The following is a 24,768-nucleotide window of genomic DNA, read 5'->3' on the forward strand; positions in this document are numbered from 1 at the left end:
GTTGTCATACGGAAGGGGGAAGTTTTGGGTATTCTAAAAGACATTAAGGTGGACAAGTCCCCAGGACCGGATGGGATCTATCCCAGGTTACTGAGGGAAGCGAGGGTTGAAATAGCTGGGACCTTAACAGACATCTTTGCAGCATCCTTGAGCACGGGTGAGGTCCCGGAGGACTGGAGAATTGCTAATGTTGTCCCTTTGTTTAAGAAGGGTAGCAGGGATAATCCAGGGAATTATAGACCTGTGAGCTTGATGTCAGTGGTAGGCAAACTGTTGGAGAAGATACTGAGGGATAGGATCTATTCACATATGGAAGTAAATAGACTTATCAGTGATAGGCAGCATGGTTTTGTGCAGGGAAGGTCATGCCTTACAAACCTAATAGAATTCTTTGAGGAAGTGACAAAGTTAATTGATGAGGGAAGGGCTGTAGATGTCATATACATGGACCTTAGTAAGGTGTTCGATAAGGCTTCCCATGACAGGTTGATGGAAAAAGTGAAGCCATATGGGGTTCAGGGTGTACTAGCTAGATGGATAAAGAACTGGTTGGGCAACAGGAGACAGAGAGTAGTGGTGGAAGGGAGTGTCTCAAAATGGAGAAGGGTGACTAGTGGTGTTCCACAGGGATCCGTGCTCGGACCACTGCTGTTTGTGATCTACATAAATGACCTGGTGGAAGGTATAGGTGGTCTGATTAGCAAGTTTGCAGATGATACTAAGATTGGTGGAGTTACAGATAGCGAGGAGGACTGTCAGAGAATACAACAAAATATAGATAGATTGGAGAGTTGGGCAGAGATATGGCAGATGGAGTTCAATCCAGGCAAATGTGAGGTGATGCATTTTGGAAGATCAAATTCAAGAGCGGACTATATGGTCAATGGAAGGGTCTTGGGGAAAATTGATGTACAGAGAGATCTGGTAGTTCACGTCCATTGTACCCTGAATGTGGCAACGCAGGTTGATAGAGTGGTCAAGAAGGCAAACAGCATGCTTGCCTTCATCGGACGGGGTATTGAGTACAAGGGTTGGCAGGTCATGTTACAGTTGTATAGGACTTTGGTTCGGCCACATTTGGAATACTGCATGCAGTTCTGGTCGCCACATTACCAGAAGGATGTGGATGCTTTGGAGAGGGTGCAGAGGAGGTTCACCAGGATGTTGCCTGGTATGGAGGGTGCTAGCTATGAAGAAAGGTTGAGTAGATTAGGATTGTTTTCATTGGAAAGACGGAGGTTGAGGGGGGACCTGATTGAGGTCTACAAAATTATGAGAAGAATGGACAGGGTGGACAGCAACAAGCTTTTTCCAAGAGTGGGGGTGTCAATTACAAGGGGGTCACGATTTCAAGGTGAGAGGGTGAAAGTTTAAGGGAGATGTGCGTGGAAAGTTTTTTACGCAGAGGGTGCTGTGTGACTGGAACGCTTTACCAGCGGAGGTGGTAGAGGCGGGCACGATAGCATCATTTAAGAAGCATCCAGACAGGTATATGAATGGGTGGGAACAGAGGGAAGTAGACCTTGGAAAATAGGAGACAGGTTTAGATAAAGGATCTGGATCGGCGCAGGCTGGGAGGGCCGAAGGGCCTGTTCCTGTGCTGTAATTTTCTTTGTTCTTTGTTTGGTTAGGCTGCTTGACGTAGGTACTAACGGGTAGTGCGAGTGTGGCACAAGAGGTTAATGGAGTATAAAATAATGTGTAAAATCTTATAACCCCACAAAGACCACAGGGGATTGCTTATTGATCTCCCCGTGGGCTTTGTGGAGTACCAGAGGCAGAGGCCTGCCCATTAGGAAATCAGTAGCGGGGCTTTGAATGCCAACCCAGACCCGGACAGGTCTGATCCAAATGATCCCAGGCTGGGACACTTGTTCTAACCGCTGTGGCTTTATTTTCAATCCAGAATGAACCTCCTTTGCCTTCCAGCCTGGAATTGGCGATGAGGATCAAGGCACAGGATTCTGAGCAGCCTTTTAAAGTACCGAAAACCCCTCCGATTTAAAAAAAGAAAAGCCCAGAAATGCCCTTCTTTGGCAAACGTGAGCAGTATGATGCAAACTTAGAAGACTGGGCCCAATATGCAAAGCGCATGGGCAATTGTGTCAATGGCATTGAAGGGGATGAGATGCAGACGGTAATCCTCCTGACAGCATAGGGAGCCCAGACGTTTAGGATTATAAAAAGCTCAATTTACCCAGCGGCCCAGGCACTAAAATGTTTGATGAGCTCGTAGATCTGGTGCTAAATCATTATGACCCAAAGCTGTCAATCATCCTACAATGTCACCACTTTAATATGGCTGGGGAACCCGTTACAGAGTTTTACGGAAATTGCCAGGGTACTGCGAATTCGGCCCATCCCTGACCAAGAGGCTACACGGTAGACTAATGTGTGGGGTTAACAGCATCACAACCCAAAATAAATTACTGGTGGGGCCCAACCTAGACCTTAGAAAGGCCATTGAGATAGCCTTGACCCTGGAGAATGCTTAAAAAAGGGGCTCAAGTGCTTTAGGGGACACCGAACAGTAAAGTTCTCAGGCTGGGGGAAGGGTCCTTGCTTCTGGTGAAAGCATCCATGTGCCTCTTCCACCATTAGTCCAACATTCCGTCGGGATGTCCTGGTGGCCTAAGAAATGGCTGGATAACATCAGAGGTACCCGGGAAACCTCTCTGGACGAACACAAGTGTCAGCCACCGGACTGTTATAAGTGCTGTAGAATGGCATAACCTAGATAAGTCTGCTGGAATAGGCAATCAGCATACCACCCAGATAAGAAGCCAAAGTTACCTGAGGCCCATGCTTTAGAAGTGTACCAACCCTCATAGGGGGAAACAGTGCAGTTGAACTACATCATCACAACCAAGGTCGCCTGAAAAGGATATGGCTGCTCACCAACAGACATTATTTAGAGATTGAGATAGATATGGGAGCTGCTGTCTCTGTCATTGGGGAACAAACTATCACCTCCGAATGGCGTTTCTTCCTTCAGCTTCGGGCCAGACTGGCCACAAATACGGCAGAACCATTGAAAATTATGGGGACGACCAGGACCTCCGTAGCTTATCGACAGCAGTCGGCCCACCTCCCACTTGTAGTCGTGCGAGGTTCGGGACTAAGTCTCATGGACAGGGATTGGCTTCAAAAGATCTGACTGGAATGGCTGGAATTTGTGCCTCCTTTGAGTATCTCTCCGGGTTATTTTGTGCACAAATTAGACAATTCTCGATGTAGTGTGTCACATCTTTTCGTAAGTTTGGCCACCAACAGAGTTGTCTGAGGTGTCTTGTGGTCGGGTCGATCCCTTGGTGTCCATGACTGTCATGGAATAAGGCAATCATTTGATTCCTATCTTGCTCAGGAACCACATACAGTTTGTCTTTGATGATCACACCCTCATGTGTGGTCAAAGCGTGTCTGAACCTATCATATTGGGCCACAAAGTTTCCTTTAAAAATCTCCCTGAGATTTCCGTCCTGTTTCTGTGCCTCAATTAAATCTTAATATCTGTCTGTGAGACCTGAACTGCACTCACAAGGGCGCTAGCTGGTGCGCTAGCTGGGGGTGTCCAAAGGTGACCTTGCCTGGAACCTGCTTTTGCCAGTGCGTCGGCTTTTACATTTCCAGGGGGGGATGACCTATGGTGACTCCTAACTTTAATTATGCCATATGTCCTATCCTTTGCCTTGTCTAGGATGTGGCGGAGTAATGGGGCTGATGGAAGGGGTTTCCCGTCTGCGGAGACAAAACCTCGTGTCCTCCACGGGGGTAAAAAATCGGTCAAGCCGTTGCAAACATATAAACTGTCCGAATATATGTCTGCTGGGCTGGGAAACGAATCGGGGTGGTCCACTATATATGCGATGGCCGCGAGCTCTGCTGCCTGCGTGCCTAAGTGACCTGGTAATTTTAAAGAAATTTCCTCTAGTGTGCGACCCTGCGCATCCTCCACATAGATCCCGCATCCAGTGATGCGTTCTCCATCTAAAACTGTGGATGAACCGTCCACATATATTTTCAGTGGGGCACACGTGTCTGTGTGTTGGGGGCTCTGGCTTGAATTCCCTATCTTCCTGGGGGGTGTCTTTGCTATGAAGGGTCCTGTGTTGTGTAGGGGTGCTACAATTTCGCATTCATGGGGCTGTCCTGGATACTGGAGGTTGTCTGCTAAAAATGTGTGTCCTGATCCGTTTAACTGTTATGTCCCGTCCTTGTAACAGTAACGTCCATCTAGCTGCTCTGATCTGGCTCACTGAACCGTCCTTCAGTCGACCGTCTAAAAGTAACTGTGTGGGGGTGTGCTCGGTCAAAATGGTGATGGGATTGAGTCCGGTAATGTACGCGAAGTACTGAACTGCCCAAAAAACTGCTAGGAGGTGCCTCTCGCAGGCTGAAAATCCTTGCTCTACGGGGTCTAAAAGTCGTGAGGCATAAGCCACGGGTCGTAGCTGCTCGTGCCGTTCCTGGAGGAACACGGCCGAGAGGGTCAAATCTGTGCTCGTTGGTCTGGGACTTGTAGCGCGGGCGCTGCGCTAAGGGCCTTTTTTAACTCTTCAACAGCCTCTGTATGCTGCGGAAGTCATTCCCATGGGGCTCCTTTCTTAAGGAGGTCTGAGAGTGGGGCTGCCTTTGTTGCGAAAACATCGATATGATTCCGACAGTACCCAACCAGTCCTAAAAACGACCGGTGGGCTGAAACATTCTGGGGAAGGGGCAATTTGACAATCTATTCAATTATTTTGAACTCGATCTTGCGTTTGCCGTGCGTGATGACTGTACCCAAATACATCACTTGGTTCTCTAAAATCTGGGCCTTTCTGGGTTAACTTTACATCCGATTGAGTTCAGAAGTTCCAGGAGCTCGGCCAGAAGCGTAATGTGCTCTGCCTTGGTGTCTGTCTGCAGTAATAGGTCGTCCACATACTGTACCAGACATTCGGGGCGGGAAAATTTTACTAAACGATTTGCCAGCTGTCGGTGGAAAATGGAGGGTGAATTGTGGAATCCTTGTGGGAGGCATGTCCACGTATACTGTTGTCCTTTAAATGTGAAGGCAAATTTGTACTGGCACGCCTTTGCCAATGGGATTGACCAGAAGCCATTGCTAATGTCCAAAACCATGAAGAATTTTGAGTGGAGTCCCTGTTTGAGCATGGTCTCGGGACTTGTTGCTACCATGGGGGCTACTGCTGGGGTTACTTTGTTGAGTTCCCGATAATCAATGGTCAGACGCCATGATCCGTCGGGCTTTCTCACTGGCCAAATAGGAGAATTATTGGTCGAGGCTACTGTCCTAAGTACCCCTTGCTCCAATAAGCTGTCTATTACCTTTCCAATTTCTCCCTCTGCTTCTAGGGGAAATCGGTACTGTTTCTGTGGTCTGGTGACAGGTCCGGTAACTTGAACTTGTCCAGTCATTCTGCCGCAGTCGTGCCGGTGACTGGCAAATGCTGTCCTGTGTCGGTTTAAAACTGCCCTAACTTGTCTGTCCGTACTAAGCGTGGTCAAGTCGAAACAATAGTCGCCTACTGCGCTAATCCGATTTGCATACTCTCCTACTGTGAGAGTTGCGGGTGCTCTGTCCGATTTTGCCATTCTCCAGACACACTGGTTTACTGGATCGAACGACAGGCTATGGGCATTCATAAAATCAATACCCAGTATGTGTTCTGCTGTACGGGGTAGATTAACTAAAACAACGGGGTGTCTGGTGGAGATGTTCCCTAGCTGAATTGCTACGGGGACTGTAATGTGTCCCTGCTGCGAGTGACCTGTAAATCCGCTGAGTGTAATTGTGGATGTGGTCAGCCTGTGCTGTGGTGGTGGAATTAATTGCGGTGCGGGACCCTCCTGCGTCCCAAAGTAATTCTATGGGCTTCCCTCTAACCTTCGCTGTGACTACCGGCCTTCCGGATTGGTCCCAGAGGGTGTCACAGACCCAAGTGGGGGAGCCCGAACACCGTCAGTCCGTTCCGTCCACATTGGTCTGTCCTGACTGTAACCCTATACTATGGATGGGCTTCGCTCTATTCCTGTTCAGAGTGCCTGTCTGCTGGCCTCTCTGTGATCTCTGTGGGGCATTGCATTCTTTTGCAAAATGGCCTAATTGACCACAGTTGTACCATTCCTGCGACTTCTGTGGAGGGCTGTTCTTCCCTTCGTTTACCCATGCAGGGTTTTGATGAGCTCTCACTGCCTGAATATCCGCTGCAGCCTGAGCTTCCTCTGGGGTCTTTACTTTAACTTTGCCCTGAACAGATTGTTCCCAAGCGCGGGACAATCTTTTCAGAACCCATTTCTCATTATGAGCCTCCTCTGAGGGGTCATAACTATTGGAAGCATTCTGTCCTGCATCTGTGTCATGGGAGATTATGGTGCGGGTCCATTTAACCATGTTGTCTCGGTTTAAATGTGCGCGGTCTAGTACGCCAAAAACGGCAGTGAAATGGACCCACAGCCTTCCTGCGAATGCTGTGGGGTGCTCTGTCCTCTTTTGCCTACATTTATTTAGGCCTTCGACTGGGTGTCCTCTATTGTATCCTATCGCGTCTAGAATAGATGTATGCATCTCCTCTAGTGTGCCTCCTCCAACGTTCTGTGGGTTGGGGAGGGCTGCAACTACTGATGGGTCTAAGCTCAAAACAGTGAGCTTAACCTGCTCTCTTTCATCCAGGCCGTACATGGTCGCCTGCTGTTTTACTTTAGCGAAAAATTGGTGGGGGCCTGCGGTGGGGAGAAACGGAGTGATTTTCTCACATGCGTCCCTGAGTTGCGTTACAGTTAAGTGGGTGGTGTAGGTGATGTCGGGTGCACTTTCTTTGGGTGGCGACTGGGTTCATAGGTGCGGGTGCTATCTGATCTGTGGGGGGTTGGGGTGCTTTCCTTTTCTGCTGCGCTGCTGGCGCACATGTTCCCTGAACATAGCGCTGCGCTGTCTCGCTTAATTCTTGCCAATCTGGGGCATTTTACTCATCTAACTGTGTTCCAAAGTTGCTTTGGAACCCATTCTGCACTGAAAGCAGCGATTGCAGCTCTGCAATCTGCTTCCTACACTTCGCGTGGTCCACTGTGCTCTGTCTTTGCTCAGTGGTGGCAGCGTGGAGTGCTCTTAAAGCTGCCTTTTAGGTCAGAGCATTGCCTCTACCTGCTTTTCTGATTCATCTCGTATCAGGACTGCACGTTGCACATCCTGATAGGCTTTTTCATATTGGGTCTGGGAACTGCTCAGATGGGCTAGACACGACTGATGTGCCCTCTTGGCATCATCTACCTCTCTACCCTTCTCTGCCAGCTTCCCTCTTAGCTCGAGGTTTTCCTTTTCGATGTCCCTGACATCCACTTTACTCATTCTGTTTCGTTCCTCTAATGCTGCTCGGAGCGTCCGAACGACCTCCTCAGTGCCTCGCAATTGTGCCAAACAGGACACGATTGCCATCGGCTTGCGTGCTTTACTAAGATTTTTCTTATGAATTTGAGAGGTTCTCCCACCAAGTATGTCCTATACTCCTGGGACCTGTCTCCTCATTCATACTAAACTCATTCCAAAGGGGCCATCCTTTCCCTTTTAGATACTTGCGGAGTTCCAGCTCCCACACGGGACACTGGCCTACTCTGCTACTCCTGTCGCTGCGACCACGAACTGCTCTGGATTCATGAGGCATTCCATTGCCTGCATGGCCATTTCCTCCTTCTGTCTTAATTTGGAACAGGGGATGTTCAGGTAATGCTTTAAAAGATGGGTAAGGCTTTTGCTATGTTCCGCTTAAAAAACTACCAACAGTTTGTCGCAACACAAAAATCTCTCCGTTTAACCTTACAACCCTGTTAGTTACGCATGCACAAAACACACTTCCGAATTATCGTTATTGATTTGAACTCCTTGAACACTTGTGATATTTCCTTTTTCCCAATTAGATTTCCAATTCAAATTTCTGGGTTCTCTCGGAGTGGGGGTGCCACTTCTAATCGAGTCCCGTCAGAGTTCGCCACTAAATGTTGCTCGTTCTGAGTAAGTGTGCTTAACACTCACTTGGCTCTGTTTCTCTGTCTATGCTCTGGAGTCGCCAGGTGCCGTAAAAGACACCGTCACAAGTATCAAGGTCAAGTTCAAAGCAATAAAGCTGTACACCAATTAGTAAGTCCAAAACAATTAGAGTTTATTATAAAACAATTATAATAACACTCATGCACACGCTAAAGACTAACTTACTTCTACCATTAAACAACTAATACTTATCTAAGAAGGAACCAGAAAGGTCAGGGAACAAGGCCTTCATTCTGTTCTGGTCTGCAACTTCGAGTCACTATTGGTCGGCAAGGGTATAAGTAATGCCTGGGTCAAGTAGCGATCGTCGTTTGGCACTTACCTATCGATGGCTGCTGCTTGACGGCTGGTGTAAAAGACAGGATTCTGGAGGCTGGAGTCGGAGGCCGTAGACAGGAGACTGAACCATGTGCGGAACCTCTCTTTTATAGGTCCCAGGGGGTCTGTGCTCCTTGGGGCGGGCTTCCTCACCTGCTGGGGATCGATTGGGCCTTTTCCCAATTGATATGATTTGAACCCCCCTATCCTAGGGCCGTTCCTTGATGGCTGGGGCGGTTCTTAGGACTCATTGTCCTGGTTTCGCTGGCTCCATCGTGTCTGCTTCGCTTTTGAAAGTATCGATTGATACTTGAGTGTATCTATTGTGCCCGGGACTGTCCCGGTATCACCTCATTAATATGTAAACTGTTTTCCCATTTACAGCGCTGCCTGAACTCTGCAGCTGTCGGGAAACCGGTTTTTGCAAGTGTCTCAATGCTGAAAGCTTCTGCAAGCTGTTTGCTCTTTACTATGTCCGTTTTTCCCTGCATTCTTTGCAGTCTTCCATTTTGTGTTACCAGTGGCCATCTTCGATGGCTACAGGTTCCACCTGCCTTGGACTTGTGGCTGAACGCTAAAAGAGGTCTCATCGTTGCGGGAGCGAAGGGGATGAAATTGACTGGGGGGGGGGGGGGTCCACCCAATGGAGAATTGGTAGCAGGGCATTAAATGCCGACCCAGACCCTGACTAGACAGAATGCCCAGGATAGGACACTTGTTCTGTGCGTCGCAACTGAAGCTTATAGCCTGGAATTATTACAGTCAGCGTCTAGCCTGACCAGGCTAGATGGAATTGAGGTTCAAAAGGAGGAGGTGTTAGCAATTTTAGAAAATGTCAAAATAGATAAGTCCCCTGGGCCAGATGGGATTTATCCTAGGATTCTCTGGGAAGCCAGGGAGGAGATTGCAGAGCCTTTGTCCTTGATATTTATGTCGTCTTTGTCGACAGGAATAGTGCCGGAAGACTGGAGGATAGCAAATGTTGTCCCCTTGTTCAAGAAGGGGAGTAGAGACAACCCTCGTAATTATAGACCTGTGAGCCTTACTTCGGTTGTGGGTAAAATGTTGGAAAAGGTTATAAGAGATAGGGTTTATAATCATCTTGAAAAGAACAAGTTGATTAGCGATACTCAACACGGTTTTGTGAAGGGTAGGTCATGTCTCACAAACCTTATTGAGTTTTTTGAGAAGGTGACCAAACAGGTGGATCAGGGTAAAGCTGTTGATGTGGTGTATATGGATTTCAGTAAGGCGTTTGATAAGGTTCCCCACGGTAGGCTATTGCAGAAAATAAGGAAGTATGGAATTGAAGGTGATTTAGCGGTTTGGATCAGTAATTGGCTAGCTGAAAGAAGACAGAGGGTGGTGGTTGATGGCAAATGTTCATCCTGGAGTTCAGTTACTAGTGGTGTACCGCAAGGATCTGTTTTGGGGCCACTGCTGTTTGTCATTTTTATAAATGACCTGGAAGAGGGTGTAGAAGGATGGGTTAGTAAATTTGCAGATGACACGAAGGTCGGTGGAGTTGTGGATAGTGCTGAAGGATGTTATAGGATACAGAGGGACATAGATAAGCTGCAGAGCTGGGCTGAGAGGTGGCAGATGGAGTTTAATGCGGAAAAGTGTGAGGTGGTTCACTTTGGAAGGAGTAACAGGAATGCAGAGTACTGGGCTAATGGCAAGATTCTTGGTAGTGTAGATGAACAGAGAGATCTCGGCATCCAGGTACATAAATCCTTGAAAGTTGCCACCCAGGTTAATAGGGCTGTTAAGAAGGCATATGGTGTGCTAGCCTTTATAAGCAGGGGGATTGAGTTTTGGAACCACAGGGTCATGCTGCAGCTGTACATAACTCTGGTGCGGCCACACCTGGAGTACTGCGTGCAGTTCTGGTCACCACATTATAGGAAGGATGTGGAAGCTTTGGAAAGGGTTCAGAGGAGATTTACTAGGATGTTGCCTGGTATGGAGGGAAGGTCTTACGAGGAAAGGCTCAGGGAATTGAGGTTGTTTTCGTTAGAGAGGAGAAGGCTGAGAGGTGACTTAATAGAGACATATAAGATAGTCAGAGGGTTAGATAGGGTGGACAGTGAGAGTCTTTTTCCTCGGATGGTGATGACCAACACGAGGGGACATAGCTTTAAATTGAGGGGTGAGAGATATAGGACAGATGTCAGAGGCAGTTTCTTTACTCAGAGAGTAGTAGGGGTGTGGGACGCCCTGCCTGCAACAGTAGTAGACTCGCCAACTTTAAGGGCATTTAAGTGGTCACTGGATAGACATATGGATGAAAATGGAATAGTGTAGGTCAGATAGGCTTCAGATGGTTTCACAGGTCGGCGCAACATCGAGGGCCGAAGGGCCCGTACTGCGCTGTAGTGTTCTATGTTCTATGTTCTATGTTCTCAGTTTTTCCAGGTGGGAGAGATTAAAATCGGGGCTAAGCCTCCTAGTTTTCTTTTAACTCTATCTCTCGTGTTGTATACATGTTTCACGGTGTCTATTTTCTTTCCTATATCTAACGTTTATGCCCGTCAGAATTAAACTTGAATTAAACGTGAACCACCCATCCAACGTTAGAATGTGCTCCCAGCAAGGTAAACACTCCGGGCGAGCTTTTTGGAACTCCTGTTCCTTCTCACCCACAAGGAGAAAATACAACATTTGTTTAAAAGTAACTTCTTGGCATTCTTCTTGGCCTTAACTGACCTTAATCATTCTTACCTGGCATGAGCTTGCCCTGACCATCAGCACTGGTGAAATCTGATACTATGCATTAAAACTGTGCTCAAGTTCTGTTTACATCATTAGACTAAGTTTATTTTGCATATTTGAGGTTTTTACTTGCCAGTGGCCAGGGCCTCCTGTTAACTGAAACGCTCCAGTTAGACTGATGTGTGGGAGTGAAGCGTCAATCAGGAGGGAAGGCATTGCTCGTTTTTAAACTCTCAACGTGCCCCATTATCATTAGATATTGTGGTTAAAATCAGCCATAATGTCTTTTGAAGTTTCATGTGGCCCTGAATCTGAGGTTTGCCACAACGTCTGGGTGGCAAATATCTGGTAGTTCTGGCTTTAATGCGCCTTGCCTGAAGAGCCAGTGTTCTGTGCCATGTCACTGTCCTCAAGTTGAATTCAGTGAATAGCAGTTCAACTGCAGGAATGAAAAGGATATTGGCCCACTAGTCTTTTGGGAGTTAAAACTATCTCTGGTGTAACCTTTGAAATAGTAGCAGCTACCTCGGCCTATGCTATGTTGGTCCAAGCTATGTTAAGGTGGGAGGGGAGACCAAATTTTATGCAAAAGAGACATCTTAATTTCTTTGAAGAATTGTTTGACAGGATTAAACAACTCGGCCGCTGAAAAATCGGGTAATTTAGTGCATGATCCCAGTCGTTGGTACGGGAGAAATTGATTTTGATTCATGGGTTACTGGTACTTACTGGGGAAAGATGGAGCTCTTCTTTTGAACTGATTCATTTGAACTGTGCTGGTCTAGTGTCCTGGCGAATTGATGGGGATGGGGCCGGTGACGGGGGAGGGGGGGGGGGAGAGGAAGTGGGTGGTGGAGATGGGTTCAAGTGAGGGAAATTTAGAAAGATAAGGAAAAAAGACAAGGGGCAGAATTTAACGGCTGTTCGTGCCAGCGGGATATTCCGGTCCCACCGTTTCCCAGAGAAAAGGGGGCAGTCGTCAAGCGAGATCAGAGAATGCCACTGACGGACTGCCTCCACCGCTAAAAAACAGGCGGTGGGTTGGACAGTACAGGGAAGGTACAGAGCAGAGAAACCTAAGTGTGCAGTAGTAAATCAGGGCTGAATTCTGAAAAGTGGTTTGAAAAATCTTATTTAAAAGCTCTTTACCTAAATGCAGATAGTGGGTGGAATTTTACCACAATTTGTCACTGTCAGGGTCTGACTGAAAACCGGTGTATCTCTCCAGTTGTGCAGCTGAGTTTTCACTCTAGATTTTCTGGCACAATGCGCAGAGAATCTGGGGTGTGGTTTGTGCCGTCAGTCTGGCGGGGGATGCCTGAGATTGGGCTGCTAGCTTTTTAAAGGGTGCACCAATCGGCGCTGAAAACAAACTCTCCAACTCTTCCCTGCACCCCCACCATCACTGAAGTACCGGGGCACTCTCGCAGGCACAAGCCCTCTTGCCAACACACATGAGGGGAGCCTCCCACCCCATGGGGCTCCCCAGAGGGCCAACCCACTGGCACTGCCCAGGTACAGATTGGCACAACCAGGTTGGCAGTGATTCCCATTCTTGAAACATTTTTTGCACCTTGCTGACATCACATCGGTGAGGTATGAATGTTTAGGAAGGGGGAGAATCCTTTGGCTGGGAAGTCATTCAATAATATGTTCATTATGCCACCGGCGAGGGGCAGGGAAAATCAGGAAACAAGATCTCGCTGTCGAGAATCTCATTTCCCGACCAGTGGGATTTTGCAACCACGTCGCCAATTGTGCTCGCGGCGGACAAAGGCTCCCCCCCTCCCCCACCCAGTATTTATGATAAGATAGATGAATTGATCGCACAATTGGAATAAATGGGTATGATCTGATCATCATTTCACGATGTGGTGTAAGGTGACAGTAATGCATTGAGTCACAAATTTAATACACCCAAAGATTTAAAAAGAAGGAAAATATTGCAGGGCATATATTTGAATCATGGGAAACACAATAAGACACAAAACACAATATGGGGCGGTTTAGCTCAGTGGGCTGGACAGCTGGTTTGTAATGCAGAATAAGACCAGCAGCACGGGTTCACTTCCCATAACAGCCTCCCCGAACAGGCGACTAGGATTATTATTAAAGGTGCACAGCAATCGTGTCAGTATGGCAGTCTTCAATTTACTACCTGTGAGTGGCAGGAAAGCACCATTGTATCATGCAGCAGAGATGTTGACATTAGAGTAAATACTTCGACTTGGAGTTTCTGGCCCTGCTGGCCGCTGGGATCGTCTGGTCCCGCTGAAAGTCTACTTTTGGCTAGCCCACCGCAGTCCCCGTGACGCGTCCCACCACGGCGGGGCCAGTAGATCTCAGTCTTGGCTTTCCTCCTTTTTGTTATTGTTTTCTGGTTTTTTGACCAGAAATAAATGGTTCCTTTTAAGTTTGCAGTGCTACGTGAAATCCTTTCCTCCCCTGTATGCAGCTATAAGGTATGGCTGGCGAGGCATCTTGGAAATACATTTAGACAACATGTAGTATTTAGTGACGAGTCACGGCAAAGGTGCAGGGTTGGATTATACAGCAGGTGGCATGCTCCAGGGTATTTGCTTCCTACCAACCATATTGGCGACTTGGGAGATGTAAAGTGCCCAAAGCCATGTATTTAAGCCCGTGAATTCAAATTCAACCATGGAAAATTGTGAGATAGTTCAATAAATCTGGTAGTTTAGGGGTGAGCCCCAGCAAAAATGACTGAAATATGTCATTGGGGGAAAAATATTGATCCAGCTCAAGCCATTTGTTAATAAAGTATTGTTGTATATCTCCATCATTAAAGAAAGAATCGTCGTGGTTCAAAGAACAGGTTCACCACCTCTCTAGGCAACTAGGGCAGCAAATAAAACTATTTTTCATAATCTGTAAATAAAAAGAAGTATCCTGTTCCTACACCTGCCTTATGGAAATGTGTTGTAACATGAGAGAAACATCCTTCCTAGTTTATTGTGCTGGCATGGTGCCAGGTCTTTTCTTTGTCTAGTTTCCTGAGTGCTTTAACATTTTCGTTTAGCATTTCGGTGATAAGAATGCTGCCATTAAGGGTGGATTTTTGCCATTATTTGCTAAATGTCAACTCTGGCGGGTAAAGCGGAATGTAACCCACTGGCTACACTGCCGACTTTTCCCAACGTATTTTTTGACACTCGGTCAAAAAGACAAAATCAGGAGGTGGGTCCCACAATGTCAAGCTGGCCGGACAAACTCTGAATGACCCTACCCTGCCAGCAACCTAAGCTCCTGAAAGATCAGGGCAGCCCCAATGTGAAAAAAACCGAAATGGACAAAACAAAGACTTCCCTGACACGGAAACTCCTTTCCACCCCCCGATACTGAAGTGAACTATCCCCTTGCGGCCAGGTGTACATCGTGCGGGACCAGTCATGATTCACGACCTTGGGATGGGGGTTGGTGTCGAGGGGACATTTAGGAGAAGCACTCTGCTCCTGCTGAAACCCAAGCAGAGCGATTTGGCTTGCTTCCCCATACTCTTGAACTCTTCCTGCCATGCTCTGTGATGCGACCATCAATTCATTCAGAGACAGGAGTTGAAGTAAACTGTGGCTTTAATCGGCTTACAACTGAGCCTGCCTGCGACTATGCTGAACTGAGGGCGGACTCGCAGGACCGCAGCATTTGTACTTCCTGCTGGGGGCGGAGCCCTGTACATGCTCCTCATCTCCCCCTGTGGGTAGATCCGCGCAACGGCTCACAGATGGAGCCGACAGGGACACAGTAATGTACAGTGTGAATTTATAATGGTTACACATTCACCACATTTACCCCCTGTTAAAAAGAATCAAGTCCGGCGGGGGTGACAGGTCTATAAGTTCAGTCGGTCTGGCGCTCGAATCGTGCATTGAGACCGACGAAGCACTGGTGTTGCAGCCGTTTCGGATTGCTGTGGGAGGATGTTCGGTGCGAATCCGAGGACTCCGGGGGTGGTTCTTCCAGAGCTTTGTTCCTGCGGACTGGTGTGATGGGTGGAAGGGGGCGCGGAAAGCAAGTAGGTGCAGGGGCGCAGGGCATGGGAGGTCGGGTGGGGTGTAGTGTGGGGGGTTACATCGGAGGTAGTGGTAGTAGATCCTGCGGGTGCCAGGCCGCGGAGGGAAACGGTGTCCTGTTGGCCATCGGGGTGCTCGACAAACGCGTAGTGGGGGTTTGAGTGCAGGAGCAGGACCCTCTCTACCAGGGGGTCTGTTCTATGTGTCCAGACGTGCTTCCGAATGAGGACAGGGCCCTGTGTCCTCAACCAGGATGGAAGCGAGGCCCCCGTGGTAGTGCACCGAGGGAAGACAAATAATCGATCATGAGGAGTCTGGTTTGTGGCCGTACAAAGGAGGGACCTAATTGCATGGAGCACATCGGGGAGGACCTCCTGCCAGTGGGAGGTCGGGAGATTCCTGGACCGTAGGGTCAGTCGGACGGTCTTCCAGACCGTCGCGTTCTCCCTCTCCACTTGCCCGTTCCCCCTGGGGTTATAGCTGGTAGCCCTGCTCGAGGTGATGCTCTTGCCGAGCAGGTACTGACGCAGTTCGTCGCTCATGAAGGACGAACCCCTGTCACTATGGATGTAGCTGGGGAAACCGCACAGGGTGAAGACACTGTGCAGGGCTCTGATGACTGAATGGGAGGTCATATCGGGGCATGGGATGGCAAACGGGAAACGGGAGAACTCATCTACAATATTGAGAAAGTAGATGTTACGGTTGTTCGAAGGGAGGGGCCCTTTGAAATCAATACTCAGTCGTTCAAAGGGCCGGGATGCCTTTACCAGGTGGGCCTTGTCTGGTCTATAGAAGTATGGTTTACACTCCGCGCAGATCGGGCATTCCTGGTGACGGCTATAACCTCCTCAGTGGAGAAAGGCAGATTGCGGGTCTTGATGTAGTGGGTGAGCCGGATGACCCCTGGGTGGCAGAGGTCATTGTGGATAGCCAGTAGTCGGTCGTCTTGCGCGCTGGCTCATGTGCCGCGGGGCAGGGCATCTGGGAGCTCGTTGAGCTTCCCAGGACGATATACAATACCATAATTATAGGTGGAGAGTTCGATCCTCCACCACAAGATTTTGTCATTCTTGATTTTGCCCCGCTGCGAGTTGTCAAACATAAAGGCAACCGATCTCTGGTCGGTGATGAGGGTAAACCTCCTACCAGCGAGGTAGTACCTCCAGTGCCGTACGTCCAGTCACATTTCCTAATTCTGGCGAGGTTGCGGAGAGTCCTGCTCAAGCTGTTTCTTGACTGGGAGCCAGATAGGGGGATGGATTTGGTGCGAGTAAAGGCACGTGTCGCAGTGTTTTGAACCACGTTTATGGAATGTGAGGATTAAGTGATTATTTTGGCACACAACACCAAATACTTAGCATTTGACACACCTCCAACAGCTGTACGAACTAGTCAAAGCAAATAATGATTAAATATAAACCGTAGGACAGTCTCTCTCTATCTTTTTCTCTCTTTCAGCGTCATGAGCCTACTGTATCAAACAAATAAATCACAAGTTTTCACTAAAAATTTTAGTTGTAAACCTACTCAAAATCATGATCCAGTTTGCATTTAACACATTTTTAGAAGCGCTGAAATATTGCCTAGGACACATTTACTACTGTCTACAGCAGTACACTAAAGGTAGCACAGTGGTTAGCACTGTTGCTTCACAGCACCAGGTTCCCAGATTCGATTCCCAGCTTGGGTCACCGTCTGTGCGGAGTCTGTACGTTCTCCCCGTGTCTGCGTGGGTTTCCTCCCACAAGTCCCGAAAGACGTGCTGTTAGGTAATTTGGACATTCTGAATTCCCCCTCAGTGTAACCAAACAGGTGCCGGAGTGTAGCGACTAGGGGATTTTCACAGTAACTTCACTGCAGTGTTAATGTAAGCCTACTTGTGCCAATAATAAAGATTATTATACAAGGCCTGTGCTCGGTTATTCCTGACATTCAGCATTATGGGTACAATGCTATCTTGCACGCCATCCTAGATTTATCCAGTTTTGGCATGCTTCCATGTTGTATGGAGATGTGTAATAAAGAAGTAGCAGGTTGAATCTTCCATTCTTAAATGTTTTGCATGCCACCAATTCCACCAGCTTAGCAGGGGTTTTATTTTTGGTAAGCTGTTGAAGTTTAGCACTGGTACAGATCCTGGATGTTTTGTAACTTGGAAACTGCTTGCCTATTTGTAACATCTGGGTGACATGTGTGTACTCAGGTTCTGGGGAACCAATTACGATCAAACAAGGCAATACCCCTACAGTGTGCAGAGGATGCACATCATTCAACGAGTGGCGACCTTAGCATGTAGGTTTTTAATCCTTGATGTGATATTCAAGTGAAATATGCATTTTTGAACCCACTTTTTTGAACAAGTATAAATGGTGGAGTTTTATGACCTGTTAATATGTTATTTAAAAGCTGATTTTGCATACCCAGTACAATTTTCTGAAAAAGTTTTACATTTCTAAGAACATACAAATAAGTAAAAAAGGGATTTTCTGGTGTTTTGTTCTGTGACTAGAATATAAATAGCCTTGGGGATATTGCATCTCTAACAGCATATTTTCTAAATGAAATGAGAAATGTTGACCTTTCGCTATGCTTGGACATAATCCAACAATGCTAGTATTAATTGTGATCTAGGAAGAGCTTTTTTATTATGAGAACATGGCAAGAGGTTGACATTATTTTCCAAGATGCAGTCTTCCTGACTTGACAATGTCAAACTGTTCAGTTTCTGAGAGTACATTAGTACTGGTGTCCAGAATGAAACTGTTGCAGTCTACTCCCAGTTGGTATTCGGAAGATCTGTTTTTGTAGTTCAGTGCCACGGGCACAGATAACATATCTCTATTACCAAAAATGTCACGATAAAATTATATTCATGTGAAAAACATATGGCTGCTGCCTGACACTTCACACGGTGACTACGTCATAGTCATAGATGTTTACAGCATGGAAACAGGCTATTCGGTCCAGCTTGTACATGCTACCCAGTTTCTATTACTAAGCTAGTCCCACTTGCCCGCATTTGGCCTATATCCCTCTATACCCACCCTGCCCATGTAACTGTCTAACTACTTTTTAAAGGACAACATTTTACACACCACTAACCCTGCCTCTGGCAGCCCATTCCAGATTCTCACCACGCTCCTGTGAAGGAATTTCCCCTCTGGTCTCTTGTATCTCTCCCCTCTCACCTTAAATCTATGCCTTCTAGTTTGGGAAAAGATGTCTACCTTATCTATGCTCCTCATTATTTTGTAGACCTCTATACGATCACTCCTAAGCCTCCTACCCTCCAGGGAAAAAAGTCCCAGCCTCTCTTTATAACGCAGACCATCAAGTCCTGGTAGCATCCTTATAAATCTCTTCTGCACTCTATCTAGTTTAACAATATCCTTTCTATAATAGGGTGACCAGAACTGAACACAGTATTCCATGTGTGGTCGTACCAATGTCTTGTACAACTTCAACAAGATGTCCCAACTCCTGTATTCAATATTCCGACCAATAAAACCTACTATGCTGAATGCCTTCTTCACCTGTTCACTTGAGACTCCACCTTCACCTTCAAGGAGTTATGGGCTTGTACTCCTAGATCTCTTTGTTCTGTAGCTCTCCCCAACTCCCTGCCATTAACTGAGTAGGTCTGCCCTGATTTTATCTACCAAAATGCATCACCTCTCATTTATCAAATTAAACTTCATCTGCCATTCATTGGATCACTCGTCCAATTGGTCAAGGTCCTGTTGAAATCTTTTAGCATCTTCTTCACTATCCACTATGCCACCAAACTTGGTGTCATCAGCAAACTTACTAACCATGCCTCACCAAACCAATTTTGTATCCAATTGGTACCTTGCCCTGGGTTCCGTGAGATTTAACCTTTAGTAACAACCTACTATGTGGTACCTTGTCAAAGGCCTCGCTAAAGTCCATGCAGACAACATCGACCGCACTGCCCTCAATCTACCTTCTTGGTTACCCCTTCAAAAAATTCAATCAAATTGGTGAGACATGACTTTCCCCTTACAAACCCATGCTGACTTTCCCTAATTAGTCCTTGCCTGTCTAAATGCCTGTAGATCCTGTCTGTCAGAATATCTTCTAACAACATAGCCACTAGAGATATAAGGCTCACCGGTCTGTAGTTCCCAGGCTTATCCCTAAAGCCCTTCTTAAACAGGGGCACAACATTTGCTACCTTCCAATTTTCAGGCACCTCTCCTTTGGCTGGCGATGATTCAAATATCTTCGCTAGGGGGCTGACAATTTCCTCCCTAGCCTCCCACAACATCCTGGGATACATTTCACCAGGTCCTGGGGATTTATCAATCTTGATGCGTTTTAATACCTGCAGCACCTACTTCTCTGTACACTCCTCAAGACATCACTTTGTATTTCCCCAACATTCGTGCCTTTCCCAACAGTAAATACTGACGAGAAATATTCATTTAGGACTTCTCTCATCCCTTGTGGATCCGCACATAGATAACCGTCTTTATCCTTTAGCGGCCCTACCCTCTCCCTAACAGACCAGAAAAGCATCACAGACTGTCCTTGATCTACGCTGACATAGCTGATCTCAGCTGAGGCATCAAGCACCTGGGTTAGAGACGGGAAAACTGACTCTGGTTCCTGCTCTTCATGGTTGTTCAGTGATCTCTGCTGGAAATATGCACAAGTGGAAGTGAGGTGAGGGCAAAATTGACCTTGGCTCTGATGTCTTCCACAGTTTAATAACCTCCTGATACTCAACTTGTTTGAAGAATCGATATTTAGGTGTGACAGGCAGCTGGTACAATTGGTACCATACCCATCAAAGAATCTCTTGGGTCCTTGATGAGGAGGAAGAAAAATACTTGTGTGCAGAGAGACATTTCTGTTCTACGGTGCAATTCACCTCAGCTGAGATCAGCTAAGGCCACACAGAATAGATTTTGTGGGCAGACGTTTTTGTTCTGGAGGCTAAGTGAGGTGGCAGTGAGAATAGTTGATGTGCTTCCCACTTGTTGGCGGGCAGGTGAACACGTATGATATTCTGCTTTTCAGCTCACTAATTAGGCATCAGTGAGGAACTTGGCAAATTTTGTAGTGAGGTGGGAAGTTGCCCACCCTCCCATTATCTCATGGGGTCGAAGGTCCTGGCTCCTTATTAAAAGGACATCCAGGCAGACTTTCATACATTGCAAGTCAGGATCTCTACATTACATTACATTACTCCTCCAGAGTCCTTGGCCGGGATTCTCTGAGCCTCCCCCACCGGGCGCGATTGCGGCGCGAGGGCGGAGAATGGGTCGCGGGGGTACGACGCCTTTGCGCGATTCTCCGTGGTCGACCGGCCGAGTTCCCGCCGGCGTGGTTCTCGTATGGTTCCACCCAGCGGGAGCTCGGCGGCGTGGCTGCAGTGGCCATCCTGGTTGGGGGCAAGGGCATCAGTCTCCAGGGGGGCCTCCACGACGGCCAGACCTGTGATCGGGGGCCACTGATTGGCGGGCGCGCACGATCTGTGGGGGGTGGGGGGAGCATGCCAGCCCGCTGTGTGGGTCTGCCATGTCGCGTGGGGCCAGCGCCGCCGCGCACATACGTGGTCCCTTGCGGCCGCAAGTGCAGGGTCCCATATCGGCAGCAGGAACTGCGCGGCGCACGCCGGGGCCCTGCAAGTCCCCTTAAAGTCGGCGAAACACTCCGGACCATTTAGCAAAACGTCCGGAGTGATTAGCGTCCATTTTCTGGCGGGCGTAGGGACATAGAGCTGTTATTGGAGAGTCCCATCCCTTGTATTTGTACCCTATCCAGGAGAATCTCACAAATGTGAGCAACTGTATCCTTGGACATATGAGGGTGCCATGCCATTGATCTTTGCTAATCTTTCGATAATGAGCAATGCACCAATGGTCAAGCCAGTGCAGGCTGTTGCACTGCTCCATGTTTGCATGCCTCTTGACCTAAGGTCATGCTAGCCAGGCCCTTGCTCCTCTTAGCTCTGCGCCAACTCGTAATCGGCCTTCCTTCTCCTTATCTGGATGAAAACAGTTACCATTGCAGCCTTCTTACTTGATGTCTCAGTGGTTGTGTGAATGAACTGAAGGGATGAATTTAGTGTGCATATCCTATACATTTCCCCTTCCATCTTTAAGGCAACAGACAAGTGCTAAGCCCTTCACGTGGCCTATGTCTGGACATGGCATCCCTATAGCACCCCTTCCAGTTAAAGGACATCCTGGGAAGACCACACATGGGTGATCCTCCCGTTCATGAAGGAATCCATAAATGAATTTCTTTGGCTTCTTTTGCTGTGGCGAATGCCCATCATTGGCCAGTGGAGCGATCTTCTGATCCCACCGCTGTCAGTGGGGTTTCCCATTGTTCATGCCCTCTGCTGCCTGGGAACTTGTGCAGGGCCCGACCGGAAGATCCCACTGGTGGGAACTGCTGGAAAATCCTGCCCACTGTGTAATTACCAAACAAAAAATGTAATTTCCTTGATCATGTATTCAGCCAAGCTAAACCGGATGGATTAATCAGCTGAACTCAGCGACCGTTACTGACATAAGCAAGATATCTGACACAAAAACACTTTGGAGAATAAAGCTGAAATATACTGCTTTTCTTTGTGTTCTTACAATTAGTTCTTATTATTCACTGGAAAATTCTAGTTGGCCTCTGATCACAGCCCATCTTGCCTCCGGGGGAATGGGATGATGCCAGCATGTTGACTGGTGGTTCCAATTTCTGCTCCTACCAACTTCTTTACTTGCCCAGAGTGAGAATTAGCCCTTCGCATCTATTCAAACAACAAAAGTAATCATGCTGTTGGAGTAGGGCAGTCTATATTCTTTCCCCGAAAAGATGGGACCAAGAAATTCATAAGTACCAGCAGCATTTATGAATGACAACTGAAAATTGTTTTGAATGTTTCTACCATTGTGTTTGACTGTTCCCTTCATCCACTGCCATTCCTCTGCATTTCATCCTCATTTCCTGTCATTTTTATTTTCATTTTTACCTTTCCCGATGACGCATGCGCATATCCTGCAATGGCGCCTTGATAATCATCTCTGGTATGTCCCAAGTCCTCATCTTTTCTGTATTGGCATTTTTCATGATCTCATTGGTAACCTTAACTGCATGGCTGTTATTGTTCTTACAGAGAAGAAAGAAAAGTACAGCACAGGAACAGGCCCTTCGACCCTCTAAGTCTGTGCCGATCATGATGCCCTAACTTAAAAAAAAACCTTCTGCCCTTACTCGACCTGTATTCTCTATTTTCTCTATTACTTATGGGATGGGAACCGATGCAGGAAGTTGGAAGGTAGTAAAACAGGGACAGAAGCAAAAGGAAGTAAGGGGAAAAGTGCAAGGCAGAGAAGACATAGTCAAAAATCTAAAAGGGCGACAGTACAAGGTACAGTGACTGAGGGGAGCTCAGTGAATAGGCCCATTAATAACAAAAGGAATAAAACTGGAGATGTTAAGATTCAAAATAGAGGTTAAAAAAACCAACATAAGTGTACTTTACCTGAATGCTCGTAGTATTCGGAATAAAGTAAATGAGTTGATGGCACAAATCATCGTAAATGACTATGATTTAGTGGCCATTACTGAAACATGGTTAAAGGATGGTCACGACTGGGAGTTAAATATCCAAGGGTATCAAACTATTCGGAAGGACAGAGTGGATGGTAAGGGAGGTGGTGTTGCCCTGTTATTTAAGGATGACATCCGGGCAATAGTAAGGGATGACATCGGTGCTATGGAGGATAAGGTTGAATCCATTTGGGTGGAAATCAGGAATAGTAAGGCGAAAAAGTCACTGATAGGAGTAGTCTATCGGCCACCAAATAGTAACGTTATGGTGGGGCAGGCAATAAACAAAGAAATAACTGATGCATGTAGAAATGGTACAGCAGTTATCATGGGGGATTTTAATCTACATGTCGATTGGTTTAACCAGGTCGGTCAAGGCAACCTTGAGGAGGAGTTTATAGAATGTATCCGCGATAGTTTCCTAGAACAGTATGTAATGGAACCTACGAGGGAACAAGCGGTCCTAGATCTTGTCCTGTGTAATGAGACAGGATTGATTCATGATCTCATAGTTAGGGATCCTCTCGGAAGGAGCGATCACAATATGGTGGAATTTAAAATACAGATGGAGGGTGAGAAAGTAAAATCAAATACTAGTGTTTTGTGTTTAAACAAAGGAGATTACAAGAGAAGAACTAGCTAAGGTAGACTGGGAGCTAAGACTTTATGGTGGAACAGTTGAGGAACAGTGGAGAATCTTCCAAGCGATTTTTCACAGTGCTCAGCAAAGGTTTATACCAACAAAAAGGAAGGACGGTAGAAAGAGGGAAAATCGACCGTGGATATCTAAGGAAATAAGGGAGAGTATCAAATTGAAGGAAAAGCATATAAAGTGGCAAAGATTGCTGGGAGATTAGAGGATTGGGAAATCTTTAGGGGGCAACAGAAAGCTACTAAAAAAGCTATAAAGAAGAGTAAGATAGAGTATGAGAGTAAACTTGCTCAGAATATAAAAACAGACAGTAAAAGTTTTTACAAATATATAAAACAAAAAAGAGTGGCTAAGGTAAATATTGGTCCTTTAGAGGATGAGAAGGGAGTTTTAATAATGGGAAATGAGAAAATGGCTGAGGAACTGAACAAGTTCTTGAGAGGATTGTTATCACTAAGGAGGGAGTGATGGGCAAGCTAATGGGGCTAAAGGTAGACAAGTCTCCTGGCCCTGATGGAATGCATCCCAGAGTGCTAAAAGAGATGGCTAGGGAAATTGCAGATGCACTAGTGATAATTTACCGAAATTCACTAGACTCTGGGGTGGTCCCGGTGGATTGGAAATTAGCAAACGTGACACCACTGTTTAAAAAAGGAGGTAGGCAGAAAGCAGGAAATTATAGGCCAGTGAGCTCAACTTCGGTAGTAGGGAAGATGCTGGAATCTATCATCAAGGAAGAAATAGCGAGGCATCTGGATAGAAATTGTCCCATTGGGCAGACGCAGCATGGGTTCATAAAGGGCAGGTTATGCCTAACTAATTTAGTGGAATTTTTTGAGGACATTACCAGTGCAGTAGATAACGGGGAGCCGATAGATGTGGTATATATGGATTTCCAGAAAGCCTTTGACAAGGTGCCACACAAAAGGTTGCTGCATAAGATAAAGATGCATGGCATTAAGGGTAAAGTAGTAGCATGGATAGAGGATTGGTTAATTAATAGAAAGCAAAGAGTGGGGATTAATGGGTGTTTCTCTGGTTGGCAATCAGTAGCTAGTGGTGTCCCTGAGGGATCCGTGTTGGGCCCACAATTGTTCACAATTTACATAGATGATTTGGAGTTGGGGACCAAGGGCAATGTGTCCAAGTTTGCAGATGACACTAAGATGAGTGGTAAAGCGAAAAGTGCAGAGGATACTGGAAGTCTGCAGAGAGATTTGGATAGGTTAAGTGAATGGGCTAGGATCTGGCAGATGGAATACAATGTTGACAAATGTGAGGTTATCCATTTTGGTAGGAATAACAGCAAACGGGATTATTATTTAAACGATAAAATATTAAAGCATGCCGCTGTACAGAGAGACTTGGGTGTGCTAGTGCATGAGTCACAGAAGGTTGGTTTACAGGTGCAACAGGTGATT

The 24,768-nt window shown here is 46.8% G+C and overlaps 1 protein-coding gene across 4 annotated transcripts in view; it reads left to right on the forward strand.

Moving 5' to 3' along the window:
- Positions 1-24,768, forward strand: part of gpd2 (glycerol-3-phosphate dehydrogenase 2 (mitochondrial)) — a 225,711-nt gene that overhangs the window by 99,167 nt on the left and 101,776 nt on the right. The window lies entirely within an intron of this gene.

This window comes from Scyliorhinus canicula, chromosome 2 (assembly GCF_902713615.1).
Source record: "Scyliorhinus canicula chromosome 2, sScyCan1.1, whole genome shotgun sequence".
In the NCBI taxonomy this organism is placed as follows: Eukaryota; Metazoa; Chordata; class Chondrichthyes; order Carcharhiniformes; family Scyliorhinidae; genus Scyliorhinus; species Scyliorhinus canicula.